General features: G+C 35.5%; 1 pseudogene; it reads left to right on the forward strand.

The window, feature by feature from the left end:
- LOC116631443 overlaps window positions 1-14,483 on the forward strand; it is a 44,316-nt pseudogene extending 29,833 nt beyond the window's left edge.
- Window positions 14,484-15,251: the final 768 nt, after the last annotated feature.

Genomic DNA, 15,251 nt, shown 5'->3' on the forward strand with positions numbered 1-15,251 from the left:
GGAATATTGACAGGAAAAAAGAAAAGATTTCTCAACTTGTGGAAAAGAAAGAAATATAAACGCTTAAGATAATAGTATAGTTGAGGACAATGACAAAAGTGTCCATGAGAGTCATAGAAACCAAGGAGATGTGCATCCAGCCTTACCAAGAATACTAAATATTAGATTCAGGCAATGGAGGGGAGAGGCATGAGAACAGAGGTAATGGTATTTTGTGTCCGGGAGAAATCTCTACGGATTCTGAAATATAAAAGGCAACTGACAAGTGTGAGGAGAGAAAGAGACAAAAAGAAGTAGCAAAATCATCAGTGCCAATTAAAACACATTTTAAAAATGCCTTCCATAATTTTGGAAGCATCACCTCATACGTCCCATTATTGCTAAAAGTTTTTGCTCACAAAATTAAAGCCGTATTTTTCCCTAAGAGAACGAATCTGTAGTTCTTCATTTAATTTACTTAAGGAATAAATATTAGTAAGGAATGTAGGTGGTCATTTCAGCTTTGGGGTATCAGGGCTCAGAAATTTTCATCTTAAAGAAATAAAATGCCAAAATGTACAGTGAAAGTTAACTAAGACAAAATGGGAGCATTAGATCCAGTCACCTTGGACATTAAAAGTCAAAGTTCTTAAGTTTTGAGGACACAAAGATCTGCTGGCTGGCTCTTTGCAATGTTAATTGGTTCTCAAATGAAATAAATTTTATAATGCCTAAAGCTCGCGCCTAATTCTTTTGACATTTGAGAAACTAAAGTATTTGTAAAGATACATTCCACCTGCTGACTTCTTCAGTAATACCTTACCATTCAGTCTAGGTGGGTTTTTGTTTTGTTTTGTTTTTTTTTTTTAATTGTGCTCCTTCAGTCAAAAGCTGACACAACTGTCAAAATATAGTCACTCATACACTAGTCAGTCACACTCCGATAATGTGTCTGTCATCATGTTAAAACAGTCATTTGCTGACATATTTTATGGCTATGAACATGTTTCAGAAACCAGCAAAAAGGATTGGCCTTTAAAAAATAAGCAAGAGTAGCATTTCCTTCTAGTGAAACGACATATAATTTGAAATAATAGTGTGTCAATAGTGACCATAGGAAATTGCTAGAAAGTGGACATTTCCAAGTCCACTTTTATCTGGGAAAAAGTAGTTCTTTAAAAAAAATTTTTTTTTTAAAGTAGTTCTTTTTAAACCAGCACACACTTTATTGAATTAAAAGCATCTTTGTCAGATTCTGAAAATGTTTATTGCACAAAGCGTGGAGTTCTGTACTTCTCTAAATATGTGGAATGGCAAGTTTTTAAAGAATAAATGTAAATGTTGCACAAGATAGCATTCTATTCTCAATACCTTTTCATTTGTATTAGACCATATCCGAATTGAGTTTTGCATTTAATAACCTCTCGGCAAGTGTTAAGAATAGGCAGGGAAAATTCATTTGGAGAAGCATAAACATTCACATAGATCAGCTTGTGTCCAATGGTTTACTCCCAAAGTTCTTAAAATATGTCATAGATAAACTCCAATTATGTAATAGGTAGGAAATAGTTTTGAAAATAATAAAGCTTAGACAGGTCCAACAAGATTATATATATACAAATGCACACTGATTTTTTACTTGCCATTGAAATTGGCAAAATAAATACTTCAGTGGATCCCTAAATAGTTATAAGAGTAGTAGCTCCTTAGAGTGAAGAATTTACTTGTTAAAAATGCCTGCTAGTTCCCACTCTGCATTAAAATTCATACAAAGAAGAGCTCACATTCTGTTCATAATACTATTATGTTTTGATTCATCGGAATCTTCATATATAATTCTAAGGTCTTATTTTTGAAATATGAAAACCATTAAATATGGAACTATGAAAATGATTTACTTACTTCCTAAAATGCTCGCAAAATTAGGAAACTGATCACAGTCCTGAAAACTACTACGTCAGCATTGGCAACCTATTGGAGTTGTGGGTAGGAAGATCATACACTTCTATGTCAAACGTTCATGAAATTGTAGTGACTTTCTTATCCATCAAGATTTGTTAGTTCTCTTCTTTTTAAATTTTATTTTATTACGTTATGTTAATCACCATACATTACATCATTAGTTTTTGATGTAGTGTTCCGTGATTCGTTAGTTCTCTGAAAGCAATTATTTAAAAGTATTTCGGTGTTCCTTATTAACACAGGCATTTAAATCTATTCTCAGCTCCCTAGCAAGCATGGAAAGCCAAACTCTCTTTCAGATGCTATATCCACAGAAGCAGGTTTGTAGAAGAAACATTATTTCACTTCATTTCACTACCTGGCTTCTTTGTTCATTAAGCTAATTACTCTAGTCTACATTCATGCCTTTCATCTACCTTGTTTCTTGAGCTTGATCCTTTCCCAACCCTGAATCGACTGTTACTGAACAGTTGAAGCTGAACAGGAAGGAATTGCAGGTGTCAACTCACAGTTTACAAATATGACATCTCCTCTGGCATAGCTGGAAATATGAAATATTGATTTATGTGCAGTAAAAGGTCTTATAAAAATGATCACATACACATGAGAGATTAATGCGCAGGAGATCAATAGAAATTTCATTCTTGACGCTAGACTGTCACCTATGGTGAAATGCTAAAATACAGAAATCAATATTATCTATGAAATGTCAAATTTATTATAATTATGAGGATGAAAGCTGGCCAAGTGGCTCCCAGGAGAGAAGGAAGGATAGGTTACTGGGCTGAAGCATCCTTCATGTCCCTTGTTCACTTGCTGCCAATTTGCGAGCAATATTGGTGCAGGGGGTTTTCAGGCATTATGTACAGCTGTGTAGTAACAAATTCCTGCTGGAATATTTAACTCTTGAAACTGACAATAATACAAGTGTCCACATAGTCAAAAGGTGCAGAACTTTTAGCTCCAAAATATGGAGAACGTTTTAAGCATAGATCTTACTGTGGTATGTGTACCACAGCCCATTGCTTAAGAAAATTGAGCTTTTACAGACTGAAGATTAATAAGATCTTGGTGCAATTTTATTCAAGCTCATGTTCTGTTCTCTCCAGTGGTGGGTTGGGGGGGAGAGGGGAAATCCTAAATTATCTATTAGTGGGCTTCACATTTTCTATAGTTTAAGCCATTAGCTTGATTCTTAGAAATTGCCATTCAATTTCCACTGCTAGGCAGCGATTCTTTGAAAAGATTTTTATGAGTTTGTGGCAGCCTACCAGTCTCATGTATCAAGTTTAATAGAGTCTTTGAAAAAGTAACACAAAGCTAAAATTTTATGAGCCTATACGAAAACAATAAAATGAGAGTATTTTGTCTTGCCTTTTAAGTGGGGAGGGGGATTTTTCGGAGTTGAAGTTAAAAGCATAAAAGAAAAAAAATGCTTCTTTTTACGTATTCTCCGTGTCTACAGAAAAGCAGAATATTAAACCCTTATTAATAGCATTATTCCTCATAATAAGTATAGGTTTTACAAATTAATGTTGGTGATGATACACTGTGACTCTCGCAGGGATTGGGACCTGGTATGGGTATAAGAGAGGATGAATGTGTCTGACCAACAAATGAATTAGGAATCTTGAAGGAAAATCTGTATTCCCTTGTAGGTAGTATAGGTGATGGATAGATTGTGTTATTTGCTGTCGGTTAACACTATTCATAAAGCCCTTCTGATTCAAATTTTAATGATTCAGTTTTAAATAAGCAGTGTGCTCTGCCAACCATGCTTAGAGGAAAGCACAAAGAGCCTGTTCATTTTGTTACTCTGTTGCCTCCACATAGAAAGTCCTCAGAGATTTGTGAAATTAATAAATGAATGAATGAGTGAATGAATGAATGAAACATTACTTCATCCTATGGTGCTTTGGTACCACACGAGCGGTGGGGGATAGAATTTCTTCTCATTTGGACTTAACATTCATTTATTTTTAGAATTATGATTCTCTTTTCTTTTTATACCCTTCTCAGATCTAGACAGCTTTTTGGTAACCAACACTTCTAGTTGGAACGTGGGCTTGAGTACTAATTGCTATATATGAAAATTTCAAAACATAACATCAGCCTCGTATAGATAGATGTCTTTCACCACACACCCTTTAACGTATGGTCTATCACTGAGCTTTTGCCTGGAATTACATACAATATGGGAAATTTACTTTCAATTAGTAACGTTAATTTGTTTTGTAATAACTATCATGAGTTAACAGTCTTGTTATTCTATGTTTCTGTGCCTCTTCCTAGGTCTAAATTAATTTTAGAGCTTTGTCTTTAATCTGATCCTTAGGGAGATGTTTCTTGTCTAGACTTGGATTTAGTTGAGGACATTTTGACTGAGGGGATTTCTCAACACTAATATCTTGCATTTATTCTTGGTTTTTAGGTATTGGTACAAAAAATGAGCAGTGCCACTTCAGTTAGCAACAAACAGGCCCCGTCCCACAAATAAATTACCATTTTTCTTGGGTTCCGGTTTTTCAGGGCTATTGTCTAAATCGACTGTTTTTGTTCATGACATATATTTTCCAAGTAATACTTCTATATTTGTCATGGAGGAGCACGTACCAGAGGGGCCACAGAACTGGCAGAGTTAGAGATCTCTCACAGAGAAGCACAAAGAAGAGTCACAGGGAGGTTCTGTAAATGCTCAGAGAGACCCCATGTGCATGTGATTAAGGTCAATAAGCATAAGTTGAAGGTCTACCATATACAGGAAACTGGGATGAAAAGATGCAAAGGGCACAGATAGAGCCCTCAAGGAGTTCACAAAATAGTACAAATTGGGTGATATTTAGAAATGGGAAATATTTAGAAAAGGAAATTGCAAGACTTGGACCCTATACAAGCTATCCCGAATCCTTGGATTGGTGTGCTCTCGGCTCAAATAAAACCCATTTCCATATCCTTTAGAGAAGAGTCAGTCCCTAGATATTCTAGAGACATAAATACAAAGTTTTTTCTCATCTATTATTACTGAATTATTTACTCTTCCTAAATATTATCTCTTTTGGCCAGAATTGTAAGATTATTATTACTGCCAAATATGATGGAGGATTCATAAACTTTCCTCCAGTTGGTAATATAAACACTTTCTTTTTTTTTTAAATCTGGAAAAGAGATAAAGATTTATTTACTTTTTAAAAAACACTGTAGCATTTACACAATTTATAAATAGAGATTTGGGAAGATTTTCCACTCTACACAGCTTCTTAAGGCTTTTTTTCCCCCTCTTCTGTACCTCAAGTACCCAAAGCAGTTAAAGTTAATACTTAATGCAACCTAGTTGAAGAGATAGGCATTTCTTGCAGTCAGGTCTCAATTAAGAGATAAAAGACAAAAAGTGCAAAGCGCTTGATAAAGCTAAGAATACAAGGCCAGCCATGGATGTGCTTGAAGCTGTCCATAGCGATAACTGGATAGTCAGCTGGAATCTTCTTGAATTGAAGTGGGTGCTCTAACTTATCAAATTCCACATATGGGGAAATTATTGGTGCCTACAGTGGTGATTAACACTAACCCACTGGGTCAGAAACAAGCTGGGATAAAGGTGAAAACTGTATCTGACTATCAACACCAAATACATCCATTTAGAGAAAGATAGCAGAGGGTTTTTTTCTCTTTTTATATCTTCAGTTGTGCAGGTTGTCAGGCTGGTCACACAGTTAACGCTGCATATAGAGTGCTCTCTATAATGTGCAAATTGCAATGCACATTAAAATGTAATCTACTTTAATAAGTCACATGAAGATTACATTTTAAGATAATTGTTTGTGTGTTTATGCTATACACCAAAAATATTTCCCTGCTTTGTTTACAGTATTTTCTCTTTGCCTTTAAACGTAATGATTGCAACCATTAGCACTAAATAACTCCCTTCTTCAAATGGTTGGGGGCAAAGTTATGAAGATTCAAATTTTGGATTCCTGGAACCATGGTTCATGGTAAAGTGTTCAAACTGCTTAATCTTACCGAATTTCCCCCAATTAAATTTGTTATGATGTTATGATCATCAAAAACCTTACTCTGCATCAATAATTAGGACACTTGACTTGAATTATCCAGATTGTTTTGTAAAGTTGCCCACTTTCCAATTTCTGTGTAGACAAAAATATGACAATTTTTGAAATACTTATAATGAATATCATAACCAGAGCTTTCTGACAAATCTATTCATTTGGAATATGGCCAATTATCAATGATTTATTAAAATGGGTGAGAAGGAAATTAGAGGAAAATGGAAATGACAAATAATCTCCAAATTTCTCATTGTTCATTCATTTAAAAGTCCTTTTCCATTCAGCCACCAGTAAAGTCATTTACAGGTGATGACATTTAACTGAAAAGATTTTCATCTCTTTTTTTCTCTCTTATCCATCCTGCAAAGGAAGTACCAATGAATACTAAAATAACCCATTGGGTATAAGAGGCAAAATAAGTGCTTACTAATCTATGTAGATATTGTGCATTCAGCAAGAAACAAAATGACTGGCCAACAGTTGGTATCCAACAAACATTCCTTTTTTTTTTTTAAAAGATTTTGTTTATTTATTTGACAGAGAGAGATACACAGCGAGAGAGAGAACACAAGCAGGGGGAGTGGGAGAGGGAGAAGCAGGCTTCCCGCAGACCAGGGAGCCTGATGCGGGGCTCGATCCCAGGACTCTGGGATCATGACCTGAGCCGAAGGCAGACGCTTAACGACTGAGCCTCCCAGGCGCCACCCCAACAAACATTCTTTAAATGAATGAATGAATGAATGAATGAATGAACAGAGAACTGAAAATATAACTGAATTATGAGTTGACTGAACTATGTATTTTTAAAATCTGAAATTATTATAACGCTCAAAATTTGCTGCATTTATTTTGATTGGCTTATGTCTATCTTTGAAGAATAGGCACATGACTTAATCATATGTGGCCACTTATTTAATTGTATTAATGTTACTACTATACATCATGTTAACCCAGAAAGATTGTAATAGCTTTGCTCTGGAGCCATGGGACACTAAGTTAATGCAGTTGTTCCCTCACTAATCTCTGGATTAACAGGTAAAATTTCCAATCTACTTTCTGTTGAAATAATTCGGTGATCATTGTTTTTGTCTGTTTGAATATTATGACATGAGATCCTGACATTTTGGAAAAGTAATGGAGCAATATACTGACAGAATCTTTCAGTCCCAGATGATAGAAAACTCAATTGAATCAGTCTTCAGAAAAAAGGAAATATTAGTTTATATATGCAACCAAAAATTTGGCAGGAGGTCTTCAGGAATAGCTAGATACAGCAGTTCAAATAATGTCATAAGAATTCATAATGTCTTTATTCTTGGCCATGATTTCCTCTGTATTAGCATTCTATATGGGCATCTCTTCCCACAGGAAGGTTAGATAGCTCTCAGGAACTCAAGGCTGCTTTATTACTAACCTCAATCCAAAGGAAAGATTATCTACATTTCAATAATGCCACCAAAAGATCTGGTTGAGCTTCATTGGCTTGCTTGGGTCCTGTGCCCATCCTTGACCCAAACACTCTGGCCAGATGGGTGAAATACCCAGTTGTAACATCTGGATCACATGTCCTTTCCCAATTCAATTTGTGTTGTCAATGGGATGTGGTGCTCTGTCTTGAGTCCTATGTCTAATGCTTGGATTCAGAAGAGGATTAGTATAAACTGAACCACAAGAACTGAGTGTGAAGGAATATGACTCTCTAGGAAACATAAAGGTACATTTGCAGAGGAAATGGATCTTGGGGGTGACAGGAACAATAGATGATATTGCAAGTAGTGTAGATGAAGAAATCAAAAAATTAGGAGAATGATTACAAAGAATGGAAGATTTCAGAAGCTCTGAAATCGTATCTACTAAATGACTGAAGTTTTCTGAACAGCTATATCCTACTGCTGTGCCCCAAACTATAGAGCATTACTAAAGATCCAGGTCTTCCAAAATATTTTGGAATATATTCATTTTTTTTAGTTGAGAAATGTGATCAATACATTATATTTTTATTTTGGTTCCTAAGAAAAGAACCAGCATAGACTTTCCTGTTTTTAATTTAACCTGGACTATGGTTTTGAAGGCAACTGAGAGTCAAAGCTGGGGTTGAACAAAACGGGCTCATTTTCCCCATATAGTTGCCTCTTCATCTGGGGGCATATGCGGATTGCTCACATCACACTGAATTCCACTGCCCCTAGAGGACATTATTTTGAATGTCAGGAATAAAATCACATTATTGAATGAGAATGGAAAGAGAAGAAAAATGATTGCTTTGATGAGTTTCAGTTGATCAGCTAAAATAATGTTCAGATATAAGATCTCATCAATAACATTAAGCAGCATTTTATTCTAGACTCTTAATGTGACTTAATGAGTTAAGTAAAAGATGGCATCTGAAAGTTTTGGGACCTAGAATAAATTAACTTAAATTTAATGTAAATTGTGAATGAAGTCTTTTATATGTTCTACTTTAGTTTGGAAACTTTGCTCTGTCCTTTGGTAACTACTATTGAAAGAAGAAATTACTGTTCATATTTATATTCTATTGTTTCTAGCAAAAGAAAATGTTCCTCCATCACAATTCTAAGCACTATTTTACCAGAATTTCTAAATTCTAGACTTTAGAACGACAGTGAAGTCTCTGTGATCTTGGTATGATTGAACAGACTCAGGGTTATAAATCTGTTTTGTAAATGATTTTTCATAATTCCTTCTTGATCTACTATTACAAATATGCAGTATTTCTCTTCAACAAGCCATTGTGTTTTACTAAACTGTGCCAAACTGGGTAACCTATTGCACTTCTTAATCATTTTCTAAATGATCTCAGGTCAAAATCTATATGATTTTGGAGTACTTTGTATACAGAATTAAGATGATATTACAAGGTTTGTATTGAATTTTAGATAAGGCACTACCTTTCAGTTTTTCATGAATTGTTTTCACAGTTTAGTCTGGGCTGACTTTATGAGCAGGAACCTATGTGCTATAGTTGAGGGGCAGCCAAATTGCCCTCTGGACTTACAAAACTTCCTTCATCACAGCATCTCTTGAAATAAGCACTGTAATTCCCATCAAGTGGGGTGCCTTATCATTAGCTCATTATTCCTAGAGAGCCCTGTGAGGATAACATATATGGCCATTAACAGAACCATTAACATTTGAAGCCAGGGAAGGTATGGTCGCTGAAGAGGACATGGGTAAAGGATAGGGTCTCAAGCCCTGTGGTTTGAGGAGGAAGATCCTGTTTAATTGCAGAAAAAGAACTAATTTACAATTTTGTCTTCTTTGCCATTTTGTGTAGACTAGAATCTAAGCTAGGATATTATAAAAAAGAGAAATTGGCTTGAGATGTAAAGATTTTACACAATATTTAATTCATATAGTTTTAGAACATATAGTTTGTTTTTCTAGTGATATTTTGCTTATTCATCTGTTCATTCTTTTATGTAACAATAGTTGTTTTTCAAGTTTACTATGTGTCAAATTACTATGTGTAGTTGTATTACATGTATTATCTCATTAAAGCCTTCTAAACAACACTTTGAGATAGGTACTATTATTGTCCCATTCTACAGGGTAAAATGACTAGCATAGACATTAAATTAGCTACATCACATGCTAGTAAATGATGTGTGTAGGGGTTGAGGAGTTTGAAAGACAGCAAACAAATAACAAGGACGTGAAAAACTAGTACATGTAAAAAAGAATTAAAATAGGTGATGTGACAGAATAATGAGATTTGGGTGCAGGAGGGTAGAGATTATAATATGTCAGGTGGTTAGAGAAGGATTTGGGGAAGGTGACATTTTAGAGAAAGCCTGTAGGATAAATAACAATGAGCTATGCAAACGCTAGCGCAAACTTCCTAAAACAGTCAAAGCTTGGTGTGTTTGATGAAAAGAAAAGGGAACTCCTGTTAGCCATGTCTCAAATATAGTGCTTCTCCTACAAAATCTTGGTCTACTTAGAGATCTAGCAAGATCAGAGGAAGAACAAGTAGTTGTTTCTTAAGGTATGTTCAATTTTATTTGTTCTCCCCATATCAGCAAGTCCTGGGTACTGGAGTATCTTCTGTCCTTTTGGATTTCACATGGAATTTCTCTTTCTAGCCTTTCCCATCCCAATCCTTCTCCTATAGGTGTACATACTAAGGTTCCACAGCATTGAGCTGCGGAGCAACTTCTTTCTGTATTCAGCCTTCATTAAGATCAGAGTCCGGACTAGGTTAAGAAAGAATTGTATAAGACTGTTGAATCACAGACCTGTATCTCTGAAACAAATAATACATTATATGTTAAAAAAAAAAAAAAAAAGAAGAAGAAGATAGCAGGAATGGAAAAATGAAGGGGGAGAAATCGGAGGGGGAGACGAACCGTGAGAGACTATGGACTCTGAGAAATAAACTGAGAGTTCTAGAGGGGAGGGGGGTGGGGGGATGTGTTAGCCTGGTGACGGGTCTTAAAGAGGGCACATACTGAATGGAGCACTGGGTGTTATTCGCAAACAATGAATCATGGAACACTACATCAAAAACTAATGATGTAATATATGGTGATTAACATAATATAATAAAATAAAATAAATAAATAAATAAAAATTCTTCCAGAAATGTTTAAAAAAAAAGAAAGAACGTGTTTCTTTAATTCACTTAAACACTAATCCAAGATCTAGTTAATATATATACTCAGGTTAATACCAAAACAAATTCATCATAAACACTATCCGTAAGAAGTTTAAAGTCCAATATAATAAATATTAAAAAATATTTACTTTTAAATTTTTTATATCCCATCAATCATTTTGTCTTGTGATTCCACTATCTTTGGAAACTGTGGACTATTCAGAGAAAACAAAGAAAGTAGTTATTCACGCTGAAGTTTCAAAAGTGATTTTAAGTTAAGGAAACAAGAATATTAAAAAAACAAACTTTGTTGAGAAACAAAATGGGGTTCAAAGTCTCAGAAGTTTGTCTACATATAACTATAAATATAGTTTTATATGTATATCAAATGAGCAAAGCTTGGAGATCTTAGAGTCTTATAAAGGATAGTGTATGGAGATTATAAGACATGTAACAAAAGTTCTTATCCAAGCAGCAGGGGAAAACTCTTTTTGTTCTGGTGGTATGAAAGCACAGAAACCTTAAAGAACTGGGGGAAAGAGAGATTACCCAGGCAGCTCAAAGGCTCTCTTTGGCCTTGGTCCTAGTTATAGAAAGAAGGAGGAAATGAAGACAATATATAATTGAGATAGAAACTATGGGGTTTTGTGCCTCCTTTCCTCTTGGGAACTCTGGGAAGAAGACTGTCACTATAGGTCACCATGTACCTGTGAACATAACACAAATTTAGGGGATATTAGTCAAATTATAGTCTATCTCAATTGTGCCTCTGGAGTTGTACATTGCTCAGCTGTAATTCTGAATATGGTGTCTTTGACTACCTGCTCATCCCAGAACAGAAATGGCTGCATAGGATATTTAGGTAAAGAGGGACCAAAAATAATTCTCATGCGACTCCTTCTTTCACATGTGATAGAAAGGATTTGAAAAATTCCACATATCTCCAGTTGAGGAATGCAGAAGGAAGATATTAATGTTGGGGATTTAATGGGGATCATGGCCAGAACACAGGAGATTTGTAACACCAATGAGAAAAGAAGGGGATCTTGGAGAGCAGGTGGGTGGACAAGTTTCCTGGGAGAAATTACAGTTCCTTTCCCTTAGGAGGGAACAGAACAGGTAAATTAAACTACAGCCACTTCAGGACGAGCCATTGAGGACAGAGGCTGTTTGCTCCTTACAGGCTAGTGGGATGAAACACCAAAAGGGAAGTAGAGCACAAAGTCCCTTTTTCAATGCCATGAGGTGTGGCCAGCTTCTCTTCGTACCCAGATACCATCTTGGGAAGGAAAAGATGCCTTGAAAGGAAGTTGAACTTTGATTTGTTTTCATAATTACCAGAAATGGGTGATTCTGAACCAGAGGAGATGAAATTAATACTATTTGATAAGATGGAGTGTTTTATTACTTTTTTCCTTCTGGATCCCTCTCACAATAAAAATAGTTTCTTTTTTTCTCCCTTCCACCTCCATATATGCATATGTTGCTAAATATAATACAAAATATCTAACAAAATTTTAATGAAGTGATTTTGAATTCAGAGGAAAACCAGGTTCTTTATAGGTGGAAGTAATCTAGTTTTATTAAAATCTGTGGGCTGCTTTTGTTTTCTTCACTTTAACAAATGATTTCCACGATGGATGTTCAGTTAATTTATGTACTTGGGGCTTTTTATGCTTTATTGATCAACTTTTAAGGTTCATTTTGATTTTGAATAGATAGTGCTTTCAACAGTTAAAGAGGGATTAGTTTTATTACTGAGAGTTGGAGTTCATTTTGTTTTCCAAATGCATTAAATTTCTCCACTGTGTAAAGAAAGTAGAGGCCTAGATAGATTTTCATAGCCTCAGTGGGTTAGTTACCTAGTGCCAACAAAATTGCTTTAGGGTTTTCCATAGAAAATGGGGCAAATGAGATCTTTTATGAGTATCTGCAATGAACTCAATTTAAATTTCTAGCAATAAAATTTGGTTTATTCTAGTAAGGTTTGGTTTCATCTCTTCTTTCCTGTTAATTCTTTGGAGAAATCTCCTCCAAAAATTGTGTTTTTAAGGTGAGCCACAAGCAGTATTTAAAATGTTTATCAACTATTATTTCTTATTACCAACCAATTAGACCCCCCATAGACTGAAATGAACCAATATGGCTCTCTGCACTAGGGCTAGCAGATTGTTAACCCTGGTTTGGGCTAAATAACTTCAGCTTCATTTGTCATTTATTAGAGTTGACACCAGTAGTACCAAAAAGTTGATATTATTATGAAAAATGGGGTTTTCTGAGACTCTCTCCTCACTTTTTGGGGAAAGGGCACACACCCATCCATTTCTGAGGTCCTGGGCCATATATAACTAGGAAAATCAAGTTATTTGTTTGTTCTCTGTTTCGCTTGGTAATGCAGACAAAAGAGAAAGATATTGTTGTAGCATAATAACAGAGGAGTTGTGTAATGGGGACAACCAATCTCAGCAGGAAAGGGCTTGATTTGTATTATAAATTATTTTCATGGAAGCTAGACCAGGAAGGACAATTTTCCTTCATGTCCTTCATCAGAATCTGTTAGTCTGTTCCCTTTCCCTCAGGTCACTGGTAGATAGACTACATGGGCCAAAGCATAGTGGAGGAAGACTCAACCTTGGTGGAGCTCAGAAGGAATAAAATACAAGGAGATTTCAGAGGACAAGGAGAGGAATGCTCAGAGAGGGAAGTGATCCTCAATGCCCACAGGAAACACACTGTCACTGAGAGGGAATGGCAGGCATACATCTATATTCTGCACCAGCTCTTGGACACTTTTCATGCTTGATTGTCTAATAGTAGTGCTTTTAGTAATGGACTGTATATTTTCATTCTTTCTAATATAAAGGGCATAGCTTAATAATGTGTGTGTTTGTCTTCCCTATGGTGAACTCTGTGACAGAGATGGAGGATTGCTTGAATTCTGTTTTCCCATCAGCACCTACCACAGTATCTGACACATTCTCAGCAAATGAACAAATTACAGTGAGTGAAATTCCAAAATTATATATTTGTTCTTCATGACTCTGAACATCAAATTTTCATCTAGTTATTGGCCAATGGATCCCTCTAGGGCACTTGAAGATACAAGGTGATCAAGATGCAATTTGATACAAGTCTCTTTAAAAGCAAACTCCAGGGCACTCCAGGTAAAGAAGGCGGAGCACAGTTTCGGCTTTTCGTTGACTACATTCAGCCCATCTGGTAGACTTGTCCAGATTGAATATGTTTTGGCTGGTGTAGCTGGAGGAGACCCTTCAGTGGGAATTAAAGCTGCAAATGATGTGGTATTAGCAACTGAGAAGAAACAGAAATCCATTCTGTAAGATGAGCCAAGTGTACACAACGTGGAACCAATTACCAAGCATATAGGTTTGGTGTATAGTGGCATGGGCCCAGATTACAGAGTGCTCGTGCACAGAGCTCAAAAACTAGCTCAGCAATACTATCTCATTTACCAAGACCCCATCCCCACAGCTCAACTTGTACAGAGAGTAGCTTATGTGATGTAAGAATACACTCAGGTAGTGTTCATCCATTTGGAGTCTCTTTACTAATTTGTGGTTGGAATGAGAGGTGGCCATATTTATTTTAGTCAGATCTACCTGGAGCTCACTTTGCCTGGAAAGCCACAGCAATGGGAAAGAATCATGTCAGTGGGAAGACTTTCCTGGAGAAAAGATATAATGAAGACCTGGAACTTGAAGATGTTATTCATACAGCCAGATTAACCCTAAAGGAAAGTTTTTTAAGGGCAAATGACAGAAGACAACACAGAGGTTGGAGACTGCAATGAAGCCAGATCCAGGAGGCTTACTTCCACTGAAGTTAAGCATTACTTGTTATAGCATAATAATGAAGGGACTGAAAAATCCGGAATTTCAGATAATCCCTCTACTTAAACATGTTTAAAATACATTTTGCTTTGCAGACTTCTTGCATACTTTTTTCTGCATGGTTTGATGGACTGATGTTTTTAAAATGACACTTATAAATCATAATTAACTGTTAAATCCAAAAAATATATAAATAAAAGCAAACTCCAAATGTTGTATGAGGTTTTCTTTTTTCTTTTCTCTTTTCCAAATTATAAGGAAAAAGTAACTTGAAAAAAATCTCAAGAGACTTAGCTTATTATAGAACAAAGATGAAATGAGCTATTGTGTTTATAGAACATTGTAGTAGAACTGTGGTAAAATGTATTGAACTTTTTCCATTAGGGATAATCTTTTACATGGTAATACACTGATATAAGATCATCTTAGCTGTCTTCCCTTTGGAACATTCTTTGGCCACTTAATTTATTCATTTCACAAATAATGTGCCTCTATTATGTGCAAGTCACTATTGGTCAGGCTAGCAAGAGAGTTAGAGTAGTGAACAAGACTTTCCTGCCCTAGTGAAGCTTAGATTCCAGTGGGAGATACGGGAAATAAACAGAGTAAACAAGTAAATTACAGGATATACTATGATTACTCATATCTGACATCGTAAAAAAAATTAACTCAAAATGGATCAAAGAACTAAAATGTCAGAGTTAAAACTGTAAAACTCTTAGTAGAAGACATAGGAATAAATTTTTATAACCTCAGATTGGGCAAAGAATTCTTATATAT

This window comes from Phoca vitulina, unplaced genomic scaffold (genome assembly GCF_004348235.1).
Source record: "Phoca vitulina isolate PV1807 unplaced genomic scaffold, GSC_HSeal_1.0 scaffold1, whole genome shotgun sequence".
In the NCBI taxonomy this organism is placed as follows: Eukaryota; Metazoa; Chordata; class Mammalia; order Carnivora; family Phocidae; genus Phoca; species Phoca vitulina.